We start from the raw sequence: 13847 nt of genomic DNA, 5'->3' as shown, positions 1-13847 counted from the left end.
GCTGTAATATTTTTGTTTCATTTACATGTGTTAAGATTTCCAATTCAAATCCTGCATAAACAAATATCATGGTAAAAATATATGTTTAGGAGTTACGTTGAAAATCATTTGAACACATGTGGGTTAATATAAAACGTAGCGATATTAAAAAATGTTTTTTTTTATCTTAATACAAACTTTTAACATGTTATACATGTTGCGCCAACAGAACACAACATTTATAAAAGGAAAAAATATAATTCTCTACAATTTAGTCAAATAATTCCTGTATTTATCTGAGTTTAAGAGATACTAATAATAATACTAGAATTTTTAGCATTTATTTTTTATCAACTAACAATTTGTTTGTATATAATTAATTTTTTCATTATTTTCTTATATTTCTATACACATTATGATAACTTGCTGCATTGTCGTTAGAGTACAACATTGCTGCTACTTCATTTTCGGATACAGGTACGAAAGAATGATACTTTTGGGTACCCGGAATTTGTTTGTTGTTATCATACATGCTACTCAACTCTTCCACACCCTGATCATATTCTTCTTGTGACATATATGAAAATGAAAATTTTGTAAGATAGTTTTCTTTTCGCTTGCTAGCCCTGTCAAATAAGGTTTTTGCACTGGCAATTGGATGTTCATGCTGCCTAGCCAAACTAGCTCTTGTTGCCATCCGTTTTAATGTACCACCAATTGCATCACAAGGTCCTTTGCCGTGTGCTGTTGCAAAAAAATGCCATTCAGCGTCAATGTCGTATTTCGATTTAAACTAACATAAACTCGCAAATTTTTTCCTATATTTATACTGGGATGCAGCACCATCCTACATGAATTTTATTTTTTTTACCTGCATTTGTTGTTTCAAAAATGTTACCAATTTAGAAATAAATACTTGCACAGCTATTGTGTCATGACTTAAAACTTCAGATATAACTACAAAGCTTAAATTTGCCAGAGAACCTTTCTCATCTCTATAATAAACAACGAATGGATGGATTGTTGCTTGACCATTGTTCCATTGATGACTTTGAACTTCATCTTGAAGCACAAATGAATAATTTTCGGAAAAATCGCAAATCACAACAACCTCATTTTATATTTATTTTATTTTATATAGTTAAGAAATGTGGACTGTTGTGTTTTAATGTAATCATGAGTATCGATCAGTAGAAATCCATTGTGCATAAGTGATTTCAATTAAATTGCGTTCCTGAAGCTCATCTAGAAACCAGTTTCCAAACTCGTCCATTGTTGGGCATTTTTTACATTCACGAAGGTAACAGTATTTTGATCTATTTCATATGTTACATAGTATTTTTCCATATATTCTTTGCATTCAATGTTTAAGGAATATTTTTTGAGACTATGAAGCATAAGATTCATATTTTCATGGAATGTACAAACACAAACGTTATGATTTCCTGAACTACTCAGCAATTTGCAATGCTTCGGACGCATTGATGCAAAAGAGCTAAATCCAATTTTGCAATTTGGATTAAGTTCATTAAATCTGTTGAAAGTTTCCCGTAATGATGTTATTAATAACCTTTTTCGGATGTGTTGACGCTTCCCGTCTTTGGCTACAGAAACATAGTCTCTTTCTCCAGGTAATGATCGACTGATATCGTCGTCATTATAAAATTCCGAAACATGATTTTTAACATCTTCACTTAAACTTGATCCATATTTGCTATGTGGTGTCGACAATACACCTTTTTCATTTGCCAGTTTTTTGGCTTGAATTGCCATATATTTATTAACGCCAAATTTTTCTTCCATTTTTTGCGCGGACCGAGACTTTGGCAAAACTGTTAAAATTCTGACTTTTTCTGATCTTGTTGTCTCTGTGTGGTCAAATTTCTCTTTGGGCTGATTGATAATCTCATCAAACTCTTTTGCCTTTTGTTTAAAATTCGACTCTTCGTCTTCTTCATTTGAAAAGTAAAATAGATTTCTTTTAATACCTTTAGAAATTTCTTTGAATTTTTGTTCGGGGTAACTAGCCTGTCCAAGTCTTTTCGTCATTATTGGTGAAACGTTGATACTGGCGATTCCCTTGTTGAATAGCTCAATGTTGTACGCTCGGGAATACTCTGGTATATTGCTGTTTTGGGAATCTTGCGAAGATGCCGAAACGACTGAAACTATTGATGGTACTTCTTCTAAAGTATTTCCTACTGCTGTACTGATCTGCTCTTCAGTATTACACTGCTTTAGTTTGGAAGAGTATACAGATAAACGGCATGATCCGCAAATTTTTAAAGATGTATCTAAAAGGATATTGCATCCCATTGACTTAAGTTTCTCAATCATTGACACGGTTAAGAAACTTTTTTCAGATGAACATTTTTTACCGTTTTTCGGAAACGGTCTACAACACGAAAAAAAAATTGTGTAGTCCATTGTGGTATACTGTTATTCACTCTATAAGGAAGATTGTTCGACTGATGAACGATGTTTGAATATGAGTAACTTTATATACATTATAGAGGTACCTTAAAGGTACCTGACTTTATATACCTGTACAGAGGTAGCTTAAAGATACCTGACTTTATACACCTATACAGAGGTAAGCTACCTCTAGAGATACCTGACTTCAGGTATAATCTAGGCATAACGTAAACGAGTTAATTATATTTGTACCCATAACGTCCGGTTGAATCAACAAGGTGTATTTGTTGTTTTCAATTCTATTGTTCGTGTGTTGATTGTGTAACACGAATAATATGTTAAAAGTTTGTATTAAGACAAAAAAAGATTTTTTAATATCGCTACGTTTTGTGTTAACCCACATGTCTTCGAATGTTTTTCAACGTAACTCCTAAACATATATTTTTACCATAATGATGTATTTGGAAAAGTTGTTGGAAATTATAAGCAAATTCATAAAATTTCATGAACATGACGGTATAACACGACAAACATATTAAAAGGGAATATTTACTATAAAGAAGACAATAAATTAAAAATATTTTTTTAAATATCTCGAGAATGGCTACATTTAGAAGGGGATTTATAATGAGCTTTTTTGTTTTAAATCACATCAGAAATCATAATTTGTGGCTAAAAATGATTGTTAACATACAAAAATTCGAAGTTTCGGAAATTCATAAAAATTTGATGTTCCACAAAGTTCGTCAAAAATAGTTTTACCATCTTGGACCCATTTTTTAAATTTTCTACATGACTTCTATTTTATATGAAAAAATTAAAAAAAAAATATATTAAAAAATATGTATTTTGGATATTGCAAATTAATGTTTTTTTTTGTAAATAAAAAGAAGAGTACTAATTTTTTTTCTCAGTGTATATTTTTTTCATGTTTATACATCAATACGCTATAACCCTTTCTAAGACACTATTTCGATACGATTTATAGTTTTTTAGATATAAATTATCAAAGATTTCTCCTACTAAAATCGATACGCCCTTTTCAAAGATTACGCTTGAGTCAAAAAATTCCCAATCGCTGTGGAAAACTCATATTTCCTCCAACCAAAATGGAATGCAAACTTTCATTCGAATTAAAAATACATGTTTTTAAAATCTGCATTTTTTGGATAATTTCATTTGGAATTGCACAATAATAATAAATCCCTCGCTTGGGAGCTGTAAATTGGCCGCCAGGATAGTGTGATTTAACACCTCTAGACTACTGTTGTTGGGTTACGAGAGCCTCCATCACTCGTCTATACGGATAAACCTGGAACGATTAGGGCCTTGGAAGACAATGTTCCGCTGGTCATTAGTGAAATACCAGGCGAAATAATCGGAGAAGTGGTTCAACACTGGACTTTTCGCATAGGCCACCTCAGCATTGGTCACGACCAGCATTTGTATGAAATTATCTTCCAAAAGTAAGTAGCAGACAATTGGTTCATAAAAATATATCATACACAATTCGGGTAAACTAAGCTTTTCGGTTGAATAAAGTTAACTAAGCAAACTGGTTGTCTTATGTGAAATATCACTCTTTTATTTATCTGCATATCAAACCTTACATATTTCTAAAGGGATCCGAATCTACAGATTCCATCCTAAAATAAAACCTCTTGAAATATCACTATTTATATCCCTAGATCTGATTGCGGCGTTGATAACTGTACATGGTCGGCTATGAGCCGTGTTTGGGAACGAGGAATCTATGACTAGACCTATAAGTATTCTTTCTCAAAAAGGTATAAATGAATATTTTTTAAGAATTTATAGTACATAGGAATAATCCTTGATAATCAGCACAATGCCAATAATAGCACAAAACAGTAATGTATATGATAATGTTCGCTCAGAATTATGCACACAGTGTAATCTGTTTGTGATAACCGCTTCTTCAAGTCCAACTTTCATAAAACCGCGTTCGCTTAGGAAGCGATCGATCGTGAGGTCAAAACTCAGGGCCCCCATTGACCATCTTTGTGTTGTTACAGAATAACTACTTCCACGCAACAATCATCAGCGATGGAGATCGATCCACGGTCGAAATAAGATCGATTCATCCATACAACTGCTCTGCTCTGCCAGAAACATCGGGCTGCTGTTCTATAAATAACTCAACAATGGATCAACGACTGTCTCCGTTGTCCAGTCTAAACTGGATAATGGAAGAACAGATAGAAAACTCTTACGCCTAAATGGCTACTGTATAAATTTGTACCATTTTCAATGGTATAGAAGGGAATACTCTAACGCCGAAAAGTGGCAACTGTGTAATGTGCTAATTATAGATATGATAAATATGTGACATGTACACGATTAAAATTCGGCTCTGTTACAGCTAAAATGCTAATGAGCCTGAAATAAACAAAAGGGATAAAAAAAAACTTTCATAAAAAATAATAAAATCACTATCAAAAAAAAATTCACACTAAATGATCCGGTTACATAAATAGCTATAGTTATTCACCATACCCATATTCATTTGAATGTGTACACTAAACTGCCGTTCTTCGCATAGTTGTTACATTTTTCAAAATCAGCAACTGAGAAAAACGCAATCAAAGTTTTATACCATATTTGTCTACCAAAAGCTTTAAGCATTTCAGTTTAGCAATACACCTGATTTTTTATAAGCAGTAGACTATTGTTTTATGAAATTTGAAAAGTTCTCCTCATTTGAATCAATCAAGTTTGATTACATTATGCCTCGATTATCAACATGGGACGATTGAATTTGATGTTATTTTTCAAATACTGGGATCAAACTATAAGTTATTCTTATTTTTTTTCCTGAAGATTATGCATAAAACCATCGTTTTATGGAGAAAGGTGAAAATTTTCAAAAAGTAACATGGGACAACTATACGTAGTACGGCAGTAAATAAGTCAATAAGTTTCGAAACTAGTGATAAATTTCTAATCGAGTTTTTTTGGCATTTGTTTATTTTTTATATTATTTAAAGCAGATTCCTGCAGCTTCAATATACTTTCACATCGATTTAGTAACGATTTCAAATGTGTGATCTACCTCACTTTGAGAGTATTCAAAATTTTAGCAAATATTTACCAATTTCATATTTTAACAAATAAAAGTTTAATAGTTAAAATTGCATAAGCAATTACACGTGGTTGAATCGAGGTTAGGTATACAATGAATTTGTTCATACTTGTAAAATATATCAGCAGAAGAACTTTCCAACTCTCTATACGTAGCCGACGTGGGATACTATCCAGCAGGATGCAGCTGACCATAAATCCGCAACGCCTCTCTGTTCTGAACCGTGGTACGTCTCTTTTAATTTTTATCGTTGTCCGAGTCAAATTTAATGATTACTCTTTGTTCAATGTCAAGATTAGGAAAATCGATCTTTTCTATTTCGATTTCCGATTTTTTGGATCGATCTTTTAGACTCGAAAAAATCCAGAAAATAGATTCTTTCGTTTTTCGATTTTTTTCGATCTCTGAAATTTTTTTTGTAAATCTCACCAATGATCATCTAACAATTTTTTTAAACATAATGTCAACATTTGAATCGTTTCTTCTACGATTTAATCCTGTACAAATGCTAACCGAGACAGAACTAGTGGCAGCAACTGAGAGGATTTACTGTCACCAGTGGCTCAAAGTACCACAGAACTAAATGCTGACATCAATTCCAGGCGAAAGGTTATTCTAAAGAATTGGCGCTAAAATCAAGATTCGCCTTCGTCTAAATGGCAAACGTATGGCACGACTGGCTTTTATGGAATCGCTGTCAGCTGAGTGGACAGTTATGGACAGTTACCAGTTGTTGAATTTACAGTAATGCTTAATAAAACGACTCCATGACGTCACAACGACTCCATGACGTTTTTTCTGGATTTTACATTTTTTGTGGTGTTCATGCTGAGGAACAAAACATAATGCTTTTGATGTTTGAATTTTCTTGAATGGTGTTAACGTTTTGCCGTCTCAACGTATGCATTAATAAGCATTATTGAATAATACTTAGTTCAGATTATTTAAGCCATATAACACGACTTGAATGTATTCCGAGGGGCAAGCTCTAGAATACGCGTGACCACAGTGCAAGTCGAAGAAAATTTCTTTGACGAAAAATCTCCCGGCCAGAATGGGACTCGAACCCGAACACCCGGCATGATAATGTGAGACGCTAACCACTCGGCCACGGGTGCACTGATGTTTGAATAGAAATATGAAATTTGTTTTCCATGTCTAAAGAAAACACGACACAGAATAAGCAGATAAATTGGAAAAAAAACTTTTGATTTTTCAAAGATCGGTTCGACAAACATCGATTCGGCAAAGATCGATTCGACAAAGATCGATTCGGCAAAGATCGATTCTTTGGTACCGATTTATGTGCGATTCACATAGAACGTTACGGAGAAGAACGTCTACGTCTCCACCAATTCACACATGCAGTCAATACTTCCACCAGCCCGTCACGTCAAATGTCAAACGAATTATTTATTTAATGTTATTCATGGTGTCGTCATCTACAACAATTTTAAATTGCGATGCCCTCTTTCGAATCAGCATGCCTAGAATCAGTCCTAAATTTTGAAAAATTCAATGAAAATCATTGAATTAAAATGCTTGAACCCCGTAGTCCGACCCTTATTCAACAATAATAATATATAGACTATTTCTCTCAGCTAGGCGCGAATTATTTTCACTCCGAAATTTTGAAACTAAGAGATATGTTGGCATAAAAAGTACAGTATGTTACTTATAATGCGACATGCCGAGGCACCACTGAGTGTCGCATTGGAGGCAATCTTGACCAGTAATTGGACATTTGCGACAGGTGGCATCGAATTAGATGTAAATTACTGTACAACCAAAATCAAAACAAAAGCCGTGACACAAAGCCCAGACCGTCTTCGTCAGTTATGTGCGATTCACATAGCACGTTACGGAGAAGAACGTCTACGTTCCGTCAACGTCTCCACCAATTCACACATGCAGTCAATGCTTCCACCAGCACCGTCACGTCAAATGCCAAACGAATGATTTATTTAATTTTATTCATGGTGTCGCCATCTACAACAATTTTAAATTGCAATGTCCTCTTTCAAATCAGCGTGCCTAGAATCAGTTCTAAATTTTGAAAAATTCAATGAGAATCATTAGTTCAATTATTTAAATGCTTAAACCCCGTAGTCCGACCCTTATGCAATAATAATAATAAATAGAATAATTCTTTCAACTAGTCGCGAATGATTTTCACTTCGAAATTTGGAGCTATGAGATATGTTGGCATAAAAAGTACAGTAAGTTACTTATAAAGCGATATGCTGAGGTACCACTCAGTGTCGCATTGGAGTCGGTTTTGACCAGTAATTGGATATTTGCGACTGGTGGCGACTATCAATGTGGGGCCATAATTTGGGCCCCGAACTCAATGTTTACAAAAATGTCCATCTAGAGGTAAAAATGTCTAATTAAACGTGTTGCATCACAGATCTGTTCAATTAGCTTAATGTCGATGTAGATGTAAATTACTGTATAACCAAATCAAAACAAAAGCCGAGACACAAAGCCCAGACAAAAACCAAACGAGCCGTCCGTCTCCGTCAATTATTCTTTTCTACAAACCCTGCCGGTCGTTTTCGTTGAACGTATGCTGACGGGTCGTTATGTTGCCGGGTGTATGTGAATGTTTTCATAATAATTGCTTGGTAGAATAACTGACGTAACGTGATGTGGATGTTGTATGTGAATCGCACTTTAATCAGTGGATCGATCCTTTCGCCGGTTGGAGAATCGATTCGACAAGATTGAGCTTTTTATAAAGATCGCCCAATCCTAGTCAAGATTTCAACATGAAACAAAAACGTCTTCTTAAAAAAAATGCCCTCATATGGTTTTTTTATCTGAAAATAACAAAAATTATAACAGATGATACACCTAATTAAATTCATAATAATCGACGTAATAATTCTTCGATGACAGTTTGAGTTCTGGAACTTGATTGACAAACTGTATGTTTTTTTTAAAACAAGCCCTAACATTCGAAACACAGTGTCTCTTGAATTACGTAACTGTTGTTGCACGTTCAATTTACATTGTTATAGTTGCAATCATTTATTCGTTTGAAGTTCTGTGCATTTTGTGGAGCACTCGTCAAGAAATGTGGTATCCTTATATCATCCACATTTCTATGATCTCACTTTGTCTTTCAATTCGATCACAGACGCATGCATAAAAACAGCGAGCTGGTAATTATTACAGTAAATGAACTTAGTGGTCAACTGCACGATCTTCTGCTTCCGTAATTGCTATCGATTAGGGATCAGAATAAAAATTAAAGATGTGCACAAATTGTATTCTAGAATTCTACACATAAATTCTGCATGTGTTGTAATCTCGACTTTTATATTTTTTCGGTTAAACATTAAATGTAGTTTATACAGTGTTTTTCAGATTAAACGCCCGTGCAACAAATTTTATTAACTTCTACAGAGGTGAACCGATTTTTATTTTCTAGAAACAAAAATAAAGCTAATTTTAAGACATTTTCGATGTGACAACCCCTTTTTTCGAAAACGCGTTTTAAACGGTGAACAAAATTCTTCATGCACAACTCTAACATTACGACTTCGATGCTGTTAAAAATTCGAGTTATTTCTTTTTTAAGTTCCTCCAAATCTTGTGGCTTGCTGACATAGCAACGGTCCTTCACGTACCCCCAGAGGAAGTAATCGACGACGAGAAATGTTGAAATTCTTACCATAAGAGAACAAAGTTTCATTAAGGCTTCGGTTGCTCGAGTAATACGATTTTACGGAAAATACACGTTCTTGTAAATTGTGCATCTTGACACTAAAAACCATTCGATCAGACTGAACGATTAGCCGAATATTATGGTCCCGAAGTGGGAAATGCAGTGTTACCATCGACGGAGCGAAAAAAAAATTTAAGGAGCTATTGATTTTTTTTTGCCTCAGCGTTAAATCTGAAAGACCCTCTATCATTACTAATAATAAATCATATATAGCCATATATAGTCACGAAACCATCCGATGGAGACCTTTGGTCAGAATTTTCAATAATTTTAGAATGACTGCCGATTGTGGAAATAATAGCAATATCAGAGAATAGTGTTACAATAATACATCGAAGGTGAAATTGGGAAAATTGGTCGACAACTTTCTGTGTTGTCGCGATATGGCTATACAAATTATTGGACTGCTTTATCATGGAAAAAAATCTTTATTCGTTCCACTGTACTCAAAAAAAGTCAGTCTGTTTGTCATTCGAACACTATTAAGTTTCAGCTATTGAATTTGGATAGACTCTAAAGGGTGTTTCGTATTGATGACTTACACAAGTTCTTATGAGACTTAAATTCTCTGATCTAATCTAGGTATTCATTTCAAATCGCTGTGTAGTTTGAAAACAAAAACAAACCCGGAAAACAACTGTTGACTATTGAATTGTCAACGCTTCCCGGGAACATTGTTCAACAATTGAATCTGAGCACGTTGTTGGGTCATACGAGGAATATCTTTGTCGTCAGATCGAATTCATGTCGGTAAAAGATGTGTTGGACAGGCTAGGTTAGACATTGATTGCAAGTCACAAGCAATTGTCCCTATCCTCGATCCTTTGTAAGGCATTGGCAAGAACATTACCTCCCACAAAAAAAATGTCATTTTTATGTAAAAAAAACAGCTTCAAAATTATATTTAAATTCGTTGAAAATCCAACAAGTTAGTAAGTTTTTCACTAGAACCATTCTATTTGGGACCCATTATGTAGGATCATGCAGTTTTTTTTTTCGATAAAATAAATGATGAATTAGATGAAAAAATTCAAAATTTCAATTTTCCCCTTGTGAGGCAGTGCCAACTATATTGCCATCCAAAAAAAATTACGCTGCATTAAAAATATTGTTCTAATATGTTGCTTAACCAAAGACATCTTTTTCATTGCTTTTTTCCCCCTGTTGGGTGTGAACCACTGCGTCCGTTATTTTGAACTATTGTGGTATGCCCCATTTTTTATACTACGCTTCAAGCTTATCTACAACTTATTGATGAAGAAATAGACTGAAAGCTATAGCGAGATAGGTGCCAATCAGGAATAATCTGTTTGATAAAAGTAATAATCCTGAACGGCGACGCAGACCAAATTTCCTTGGGCTCCAGAATAACTTTATCAAGGTATTGAAGTCTTCGTCTTGTTAGTGCTCCGTAATTACAGAGTAAATGTTCCGAGGTTTCGTTTTCGACATTGCAAAAGCGACAAATATCATCAAGACCAGTCAATGTGCTGAAGTATTTTTTATTAAGGCTCAGCAGCTGTTGAGTAATTTTAATACTCGGCGTAATACATTTTTTCACCAGTTTAAGTTTTGCAGCCATCCAATTGGATGTCACTTCACGGTCTTCAAATTTCTTCAGCTCACTTTTCAACACACAGTCAGAAAGTCCACAGAATGGTTCTGGACCAATGGTGAATGGTGAGTTTGGCAAGTTCATCTGCTCGCTCGTTACCCTCTATACTGCAATGGCCAGGAATCCAGTACAATTGTACCGAACTTATCTGACTTTATTGCCGTAAAAGGGAAATCCATCCCTGCAATAAAGTGAGTTCACAAGGCAGCGGCAAAAATATTGCCACCAGCGTTTCTTGGAGTTGACAGCCAATGGCAACTAAATTGCCAGCAATTTTTTTCAACTGATTCAATAGTGTACTTTTATTCAAAAATATTTTACTGAAGTTTGAGTCGATTTCTTGCCTAGTTTCTACGGCCTTATAAAAGATTCACGAAAAAATATGTCACTCTACCACTTCCGAATCGTCAACGAGTAATCGGTTTCTCATTCACAAAATTACACAAAACGATAAATAAAACATGATCAAGCTTGTAAAAGTAAACGAATATAACAAAATCGACAGCATTTCACTCAATGTAATCAATATCGATTCCCAAATTGCACTTTTCCCAAGCAACTTCCATTCGGCATAGCCCGAACTTTCATTTAACTGTCCGAAACTCCACAAGTTGTCTTCCCAAAAACCGGACTAACTCGGCCGGTAGAGACCAAATCGAGTGTGCAAAGCAAGGGGGAAAATCAAACAAATCCAATTCCAAGTCAATCTCATTATTTATTCAAATAATTAACAACTTTTTCCGAAGTTTCCGTTTGTGCGCGCTGGCTGATAGAACAACTTCCAGCTCAGTCAGTAAAACTATTAACTATAATACAGTAGCAGCAGCAGCAGCAGCAACAGTATTCCTGGTCTACCATCCAGGGATGGAAAACAAAATCGTTTGATCGATCCAACCGGCAGCAACAGGAAGAAGTTTCCGGAGCACTGGGAATTGATTATATAAAAGTTCCCCTTTAGTCAGCAAAGATTTTGGCAAGTTTGTAAACAACGTCCACTACGAATGAACAACTGAGAGCTTCAAGCTCGGCTTGAATTTGAATTCCTCCTCTGAAACTGTAACAAAGTCGACCAGCGGAGAAAGGGTTCAATCTTTTGTATTTGTGTTTTTGTTTTGTTTCTGCCTGCAGATGATAGAGAGGAAAAAAAATCGAAGATAAAAAAAACTCACATTAGCTCGAAATTTATCCGCGTCTGTCAGCTGTCAAAATACTCGGCCCGGTGAGGTTGATCGAGCGAGCAAACCCGGGTTCAGGTTACGGCCCAAAAAACGATGATCCGTGCCTCCAGATCTTCACCGGGGGTCGTGCGTGTGGCAGCCCAAAATTTCCTATCCAGTTCACCCTGTCAGGTTATTTTTTTTTTCGGGACAGCTTCCAGCTATAATTCTTCTTTTTTTTTCGTTTGAAGTTTGGGCTTCTTCCCGTGCGTTTCTGACGCTCTTCCCAACTTGACGTTTTATAGATCACTTATTTTTTTCCTGGAGGCCGAATCTTAATCGCCATTTAATTTGGCTTGATTCGCTCGTTATACTGATTTACGTTATGTGCTCCACCCCCCCAGGAGTAGAGGGAGGATCTCAATTTTCCACACACAAATTCCTTCGCGGAACTCTAGAGCACAGCAGCAATAACAAACAACGACAACAACAGCTGGGTGGCCGTATAAATAATTCGCTCGCACAAACACTTGTTCCAATAAATCATCCCAGTCAAACCAACAACCCTTGTTCCGAGAGGGGGAGGGTTGTTGTGTTTTTCTTCTTCCTTTGCCCTTTAAACACCACCGCTTTCACGAATCGTTTTCATTTGTTTGTACGGTTGTGTATTTCATCTTATTTTGCCTACTTTTTTTTCTGTATAACTTCAGACCGAATTTATGTGAAGTTCTTGCTTTTTTTTCCAAATTTGTTTCGTTTCCTTTTTTTTTTGTTTCGCGCGTTCCAAACACCTACTTTGCCTATGAATTCGCAATTTGCGAGAAATAAATCAAAAGAACCTTTGTTTTTTTTACGCTGACTCCTCTCTTGCGTGTGCTTCTGCTGTTTTGCCTTCTTCACTCGGGCGTTGCTCGCCCGACACCACCCTCTTCACACTGCTGAACATCACACTCACACCACACCACTAGCGCGAGCCAGGTCCACGGAATACCGCGGAGCGGAATTGGCGTGGAACAAACGGAAGAAAAACCTCACAACATAACCGAACGACTCGCGAACATCGACGGATGCTTCCCGCTAACGACGACGCGAGGGACGAGTTCGGGGTATGATAATCTCTGATATAATATCTTTCTGCGATTCGGAAAATGCGAATCAGGCCATCGTTGGTTACGAGAAGCCTGCCCCTAATCGACAATGGTCAATGTCTTGTCTTGTGGGAACCGCCCTCGGGCAACTCCAAAAGCACCGATAAGGATATCACCACCACCACCACTAGCAGAACCACAACCGGAAGAGCATTTCACGTAATTTGCCAATTTATGTCCGGTCGTCGAGGGAAGGGGGGATCGGTACGATAACGGGAACCGATTGCTGCAATGCTACGCTTATCCTTTCGAACCGGCCTAGCCTATCCCCTGGCAAAGTCTGGTCTAGCCATCCAACCAAACATTGAAAACTAACCCCTGCCTTAAACAACACTCAGCCCGAAAAATCGAATCCCTGTTTGCAGAAAGTTTGTCGCGAACATCCGCGCCGTCTGCGAAAAACCAGCTTTTTACGACTTGCTTTCACCAAAGCCACGACGTTACTAAATTTTCCCTTTTGTAAAATCCCCTCAGCTGGTTTGTGCTCGCTTGGTACGATTCCCGTGCGGTGCGGCGGTTTGGCTGGCTGGCTGGCGACGGAGGTCCCCGATGTAAAAGAAGTTAACTGCGAGCGCTCTCGGCCGTAACACATCCTGCGAGCGGTTTTTGGCGTGTTCTCATCATCCTCTCGGAATCTTTTCCACGCGAGAAGCGCGAGAAAAGCCAGAGAACGGGATTCTCGCGGGAGCGAACATAG

The 13847-nt window shown here is 36.5% G+C and overlaps 1 protein-coding gene across 1 annotated transcript in view; it reads right to left on the bottom strand.

Moving 5' to 3' along the window:
• The window catches only part of LOC129764237 (MOXD1 homolog 2-like), a 461156-nt gene extending 447577 nt beyond the window's left edge, over positions 1-13579 (bottom strand). Inside the window, exon 1 of the mRNA XM_055763120.1 lies at positions 12015-13579. The gene's annotated coding sequence lies outside the window, so the exon portion shown is untranslated. The remainder of the gene's footprint in view (positions 1-12014) is intronic.
• Positions 13580-13847: the final 268 nt, after the last annotated feature.

The sequence above is a fragment of the Toxorhynchites rutilus genome, chromosome 2 (assembly GCF_029784135.1).
Source record: "Toxorhynchites rutilus septentrionalis strain SRP chromosome 2, ASM2978413v1, whole genome shotgun sequence".
NCBI lineage: Eukaryota > Metazoa > Arthropoda > Insecta > Diptera > Culicidae > Toxorhynchites > Toxorhynchites rutilus.
Note: the sequence above shows the minus strand (reverse complement) of the source record. Positions and strands in the feature narration are given on the sequence as shown.